The sequence below is a fragment of the Bactrocera latifrons genome, unplaced genomic scaffold (genome assembly GCF_001853355.1).
Source record: "Bactrocera latifrons isolate USDA-ARS-PBARC rearing strain unplaced genomic scaffold, ASM185335v1 scaffold_146, whole genome shotgun sequence".
NCBI classification, from domain to species: Eukaryota; Metazoa; Arthropoda; class Insecta; order Diptera; family Tephritidae; genus Bactrocera; species Bactrocera latifrons.
The window spans coordinates 100872-107526 of NW_017534919.1; the positions used below are offsets into that span (position 1 = coordinate 100872).

Sequence of the window (6655 nt, forward strand, 5' to 3'; positions counted from 1 at the left end):
TTTTTTTTGATGAGAACCGAAGCTGAATTATTTTCTTGTTTTGTGTACTTATGCTTTAGCGTGGTCTTGTATGATAAATAAATAATATTTACCTAATATAAGCGTATACGCAATAATCTAAAAATGTATAAAAATATAAGCACGTTATCTCAAAGAGGCAATGTGCCCAATACAATTCAAGTGAAAGTCGATACAACAAAATATGTTTAATAAACAGTTAATATTTTTCCGGCAAAATTCGGCCGAAAGCCAGCAATCAATACTTATCCTAATTGCATCAACTTCAGACTAAAGGTCAGTACCAACTTGTAGTCAAAACATATTGCTAGTAAAATTTTACCTTTGGACTGCTTACAACCAACGTTTACCTAGCGAATGAAGCATGTGGCTTCAAATAAGTGTGCGTGTGCACTTGAATATACTTTTGGTTGCTTGTGTACCTGTGGGCTGCTTCCTTCAATGAGCAAAAATCTCATTAATATTCAATATATGTCTGCTTGGGGCATACCCAAAGGCGGTCAATATAATTCAATTATATATGTATTTTTAGACATACGTACCGTATGTATTCGAAGTAAGCGAGCCAAATCAGTTTAATTATATTTGCAAATCTATTTTGGTGAATAGGCTTCTTTGCTAACCAATACCTTCTGCTTGAATTGAATATTCTCTAAACAATGCATGGGAATGGAATGAATGTCCTAGACAATGATAATCTAGAAAGTTAATATAAGAATGAGGTAACTGAAGTACTTTTAAAAGCTGTTGCACTTCTTAAGGAAACATTTCAAGAGATTTTTTCAAAAACAGTTTACATTCACTAATTAAGTGGTGTGCATAATTTCGCTGCCTATTTCTGAAGTGCTTTCAGGAAAAAAAGTTTAGTGTCGTCTGCGTTAGATAATTTGAAAAAGCAAGTAACTTCTGGTTCAAAATACATTTTATATAACTTAACAATCAACGTCAGCCACAATATTTTTGAATTGTCTCAGAAAAGGAAATGCAGTTGTAAAATATTCAAAATGATCTTTTAAAATGGTTATTGATGAATATCCTTAAAGGACGAAGCCTCAACACGACAAAGTATTTAACATTAGTTTTTTCGCTCTGCAAACACTTAATATACATAGAATGCAACTTTTACTGATTTACAGAAAAAAAAAGCTTTGCTTCAACCATACCTTTATGAGGAGTTAGTAAAAGGAACGGTGGGAAATTTACCTGGTATTACAAGCATATATTCATTAGCCAGACCATTTTATATAACTGGGATGACTGTCTATAGTGAGAGGATACTAAATTCTTTAAACAAACTCTAGAAAGCATTTTTGTTACTTTATTGTTTACTAAGTCAAAATACTGATATTTTGGAAAAGAGTTTCCAACGAAAGCGATCATTATTTTAGTTTTCAAAAGGTTGGTTAGTCATAACCAATTCAATAGAAACTTGAATAATAATATTACTTACTTTTTTCCAAGAAGCCTCCCAACCTAGCAAGAGAAAAGTTGCAGATATTTTACTTTTTTTAACTTAGCTTTTAAGTATGCTTTCTGATTAATTATGATGGAATTGTTTGTTGGTATTTTGTGTTTGTATATTAGGTACAATTTTAAAAAATGAAATAAAATTTTAAATATAAAATATAAAATCAAATTTTCTTGCTTTAACTGTCTCCTATTTGTGACTGATTTAGGAAATTTCCTTAGGGGTTCTATTTTGTTCTGAAAGTTCGCTTGTGCCAAACAACTTCATCTTATTCTGTGCTCTTTCATGTTTCATTGTATGATCAGCATCAGTTTGATTTTGAGTTCTTTAAGTCTAAATATCAGTTTCCTAAAAACTACTTCATATTTAAACTTATTTTTCTTCCATCTTTTATCAAATTACGATTTTCGATAAAAAGCTTTACACTTTTTTTAGCAGCGGTTTGAAGTCATCGTATCTTTTGCAAATCTCCTCGAGAAAATTTTAAAAGTCTTTAAAAATATCAAAGTCTTCAAGCTTATGTAACTCAAACTTCTCATATGTTATTGCTTATTAAATGATTTAAGGATATGCAGTCTTCCCTGCCTACTTATTATCAATCAGCATCCAATACTATGTTGTGCTAAGCATTAAATATTTAAGGTACGAACCTGTGTGAGTACCACAAAAAAGGCGAATTTTGGGAATTAAAAAAGTTACATTTGATAATGTAGATCTTTTAAAACTTAAGGGTATACTATTATACTATATATTTCAGGAATACAGAGTAAAAGTTCTAATGACAAAATATTATTCGAGTAACATGACACAAACATACTTTCAACTAACTTAGTCTTATCTCTTAGTAAATGCCATTGACGGGAATAGTTCAATAGAACTTAAGCTCTTGTTTCTGAAGCTTCTTTATTATAACTCCTAACTTATTGTTTTCGAATAGAATGAACAGCTTATATTAATGTTTCCATACAGTTCTTGGCATCCAACAGGAAGCGTTTGAGTGCCTAAAAATAAATAGGTGATCAGTGTGACAAACTGAGCCGACTAAACCATGTTCGTTTGTCTGCATATATGCCAACTAGTTCCACAGTTCATGAATTGGCTATAGCCAGGTAAGTAGTTGCTCTGTTTTTAATATGTCGTTTTTAAGTTTTGCACCAGCACTTTTTTCAGCAATAAGCTGCTCATTTGTCGGAACAACCAAAATCGGATCACTATAGCATATAGCTGAAATAAAATGCTTATATGGAAAGCTTTTTCATTTGATATATCTACGTAAGGCATGTGTTATTATTTAAGACAATGGTGCAATCTCCGAGAATAGCAAATAGTTGACATACAGAAAATTCAAAGCTCTTGTAAGATATCTTTGTATTGGTGAACTATATCCTAGCTTCAGCGCGAACTGAGGTTCTTCTTATTTTTATGTAAGTATATGGAGAGCATGACTGTCATACCTTCGATTTTGTTTCGATAAGAGCACTATATTAAATTGTAAGAAGATTATTTTACACAATATTACATTGTGGGTGAACTCCAAAACATTTGCAAAATGGAGTAAACCTCCTGCTACTCAGAATAGACTACTGAAGGTATACTGATTCATACTTAGCTATAGAATAATTCCAAAAATAGTGATATGAGCTGTAAGGCCAACACACTTTTAACAACCATATTCCTACAATAACATAATTACAGCAACAACATCAATATTGCCCAATAGATATAAGGATTAATAGGTAGACAGCACGCATACGTGAATAGATGTTTATAAATAATTTCACCTTTGAATGGAGTGCAGGTAAGTAAAAATTATATGTGTAGATCTTTATCAAAACTGCTGACGTCACAAACATAATTTTCTCCTTTGACTGTATTAAAATACCGTAGTGACCTGTAAATTTGTACGCTGTCACAACAGCTAAATCGTTTTGACAGCCGCGCTGACAGCAGCTATTATGATATGCAAAAATGAAAGAAAAACACCCGAAACATAACCTGAACATGCGCAACTCACTGCGCATACACACATAAGACAACCGCACACTGGAAGACACACTGAAGCGTAGACGAAGATAACATTGTTAGCTATTAAAGCTGCTCAGAGTAAGAGCAACCAAGTAAAGGCGTAGCATTTGATAAGCAGCATGGTATAATCAAAAATAGGTGGGTGAAATTAATTTCTTGTTATAAAGCTGACATACCGATAACCACAAACGACGGAAAGGGGCAAGGACAGCAAGTGCTAACTGTAGATTTCTGTTAGGTAAAAACTTACCGTTTGAAGTCTATTTATGGTTTGTTGTTATTGTGTTGCTGAAGCGGCACAAGTTGGTTGCTGGAATACGGTGTTGAGCAGCTACAGGCTGTACGCAGTTGCCTAGCGGCGCTTGTGAAAGCGCTGTACTGTGGGCGTTGGCGTATGAGCAACTTTTGTATATTGATTTCTGCTTTTTGCTGTCGACTGCGTTGCTACTTATTTTTTGCCGTTTGCTATGTTTTTGGCGTTTGCTATTTTTTTTTTTTTTTTTTTTTTTTTTTTTTTTTTTTTTTTTTTTTTTTTTTTTTTTTTTTTTTTTTGTTGTTTATTATTGATTTACACGATTCAGGTAGTATTTTGAGTTTTCTTTGTTATATTTATTTTATTGACTAGGCAAATTTGCTTTGATGTTTTACACAATCAGTTTTGTGCTGCCCTCGTAAGCGCTACAATCAGCGTGTTATGTTAGTGACTTTTTACTATTCCGCTGCAAGGCTTTTAATAACTTCGCATTATCATATATTTGTATTTTTTATTACTTTCTCTTGGGAATTACACAAATTTAACAAGCAAAAGTTTTGCATGATTTCCATAATTTTATGATACAAAATTAGCTTCTGCTTTAGTTTCAGTTTCTACAGTATTAAATGCTTTCAATTTTTTTTTTCACATATTTTATGTAAATTAATTTTTACCCAAAAACATTTACTTTTTTATACACTAAATAATTTACTACCAGTAATCTTTGCTTATTTCATGAAAATTATATATATTTTCAATTATCTTCAAAGTCGCTTTCCTTGTGTTTAAATAAGATAATACTTCACATTATCTTCCAGAAGTTTTTGTTTTTATTCTCATGGCGTATGAGTAATTTTTATCAAAATAATTGGCCATTTAAACTGAACATTGCATGCTTTTGCTAATGCATGCTACATTGCTAAAGCAACATATGGCATTTATTTTGAAAATTTGGCAACTAAAAGGCAATGTTTTGGAATTTTATTATATTTTTTGGTTTTAACTAACTATATTTTGTAGCTAAGCTGAACTCAATCGGAACTTATTGTGTGCTTGTTATAGATGTACAATTTGTACCAGTGTTTACCTCTGATAACAATAAATTTTAAGGCATCCTTTCATAAAGTATGTTAACCTATTTCTTAGCTTCAAGTAAAATAATTAATGACCGAAGCTTTAAGATTGAGCATAAAGTTAAACAAAATGCCTAGAAATAACTCAAATTAATAAAAGTACATTAAAAAAAATTTTTAACATGTTTTGTGAATTCAGCTCTTAAGAAAAAATTAAGTTTCTTATAGCAGTACCGAAAGTTTCTTTTTGAATTTAGAATTTATATCATGACAACTATTTAAGATTTTGTTTCTAATTTACTTATTTTTATAATACGCTATTGTAAAATGGTTAATATTATTAATTTCATTTATTTACAAATAATTTTAATATTCAATAAAATATAAACAAACTTAAAATTGCGTAACATTTAAAGCAATAAGTGATTTGAGTTCGAGATTATTGCAAAAAAACTTTATAATATAAAATATTTTATATCATTGAAATGATTATAAGCTGACAACTGTGATGCTGCCGTGGCGTATGAGTAACCAGCATAGCGAAAGCTCAACTGCAAAACCTTAAACATGTGTTTTGGTAATTTTGTTTTGACAAATGCTTTAAATGTAATATATCAAATAAAATGTGCTTATGCCGTGGGATTAAAACTGCAATTTGCTTGATTTCTGTATTAGCCCTGTATCTAAGGAGAAAAACATTATGTTTGGTTTGGCTGGTAAAAAAGGAGAAATATACTGTATTCTTATAGTAGTACACCATGTCGTATGAGCAACAAAGCATAGCTGAAATATATTTCTGGAGTGGAAAACTTTTTCATGCAATATATCTACAATATACATGACATACCGACCATTCGTATTTTGTATTTGTACAGAGTATTCAAGCCTCTACGCAACTGAGCTGTTTCTTGTTTTAATTTAATTTTTCAATAGTATATCGAAATGAAGAAATATGCTGTATTCTTATAGTACACCATGTCGTATGAGCAACACAGATTTTTTAAGACACCTGTTTGATAGCCCAGGGCATTTGTTTTGTAACTTTAACTGCATATAACTTTTAATGACTGATATGAATGAGAAAATTAGCAAACTTTTTTGTATAACGTAAAATTTTATTATTGGAGTATCATTTCATGTTTAAATATTAGATTTGCGTGCTTAATGCAAAATATCAAAAAATATCTTATATATATTTAAATATCTTATATGTATTTCTATATGTATATAATGATATTTTTTGATTTTAGTAATCTGATTTTGGCAGGTTTAATTATGACTTTATCAAAATAAAGAGCTTCTGTAGGTTGGATAACTTTTTGTACGACCAACAGAGGAAAGCTCACATGGCGTCGGCCAAGAGCCAAAACCGCTTGGAAAATAACGCTCATAATTACAATAATATTTACATATGCAAACGGTTTAAAATATAAATTTACATTTTTTAAAACTTATAGAATTTTTTAAATGCTAATATAGGTAAATACATACACAGCAAGTAAAAATTACTCACTTCTTATGTAATATGTTATTATATTTTTTTGAATTATTCACAGTAACGCACTGAAACTCAAAGCAATGCTCTCAATTATCTTTTATTAATATTACTGTCAGCAAGTAGATTATTGCTGGTTTAGTAATTATTATTTTATTCTATACGTTTTTTGCCAAAAAATGTAGTTTGATATTGACTTTTCTTTAATATACACATTAATTCAGCTCATTATATATACATGTTTCATAATGTTTGTAATCCACCGAAAATATCAACTTATTATATATGTATTACCGTTAATGTCATACGATATTTGTAACGTG

At 30.3% G+C, this 6655-nt stretch overlaps 1 protein-coding gene across 1 annotated transcript in view; it reads right to left on the reverse strand.

Annotated features, from left to right (window-relative positions):
* LOC108965699 (somatostatin receptor type 5-like) overlaps window positions 1-3900 on the reverse strand; it is a 45324-nt gene extending 41424 nt beyond the window's left edge. The window contains exon 1 of the mRNA XM_018928278.1: window positions 3762-3900. The gene's annotated coding sequence lies outside the window, so the exon portion shown is untranslated. The remainder of the gene's footprint in view (window positions 1-3761) is intronic.
* Between the last annotated feature and the right edge of the window lie 2755 nt (window positions 3901-6655).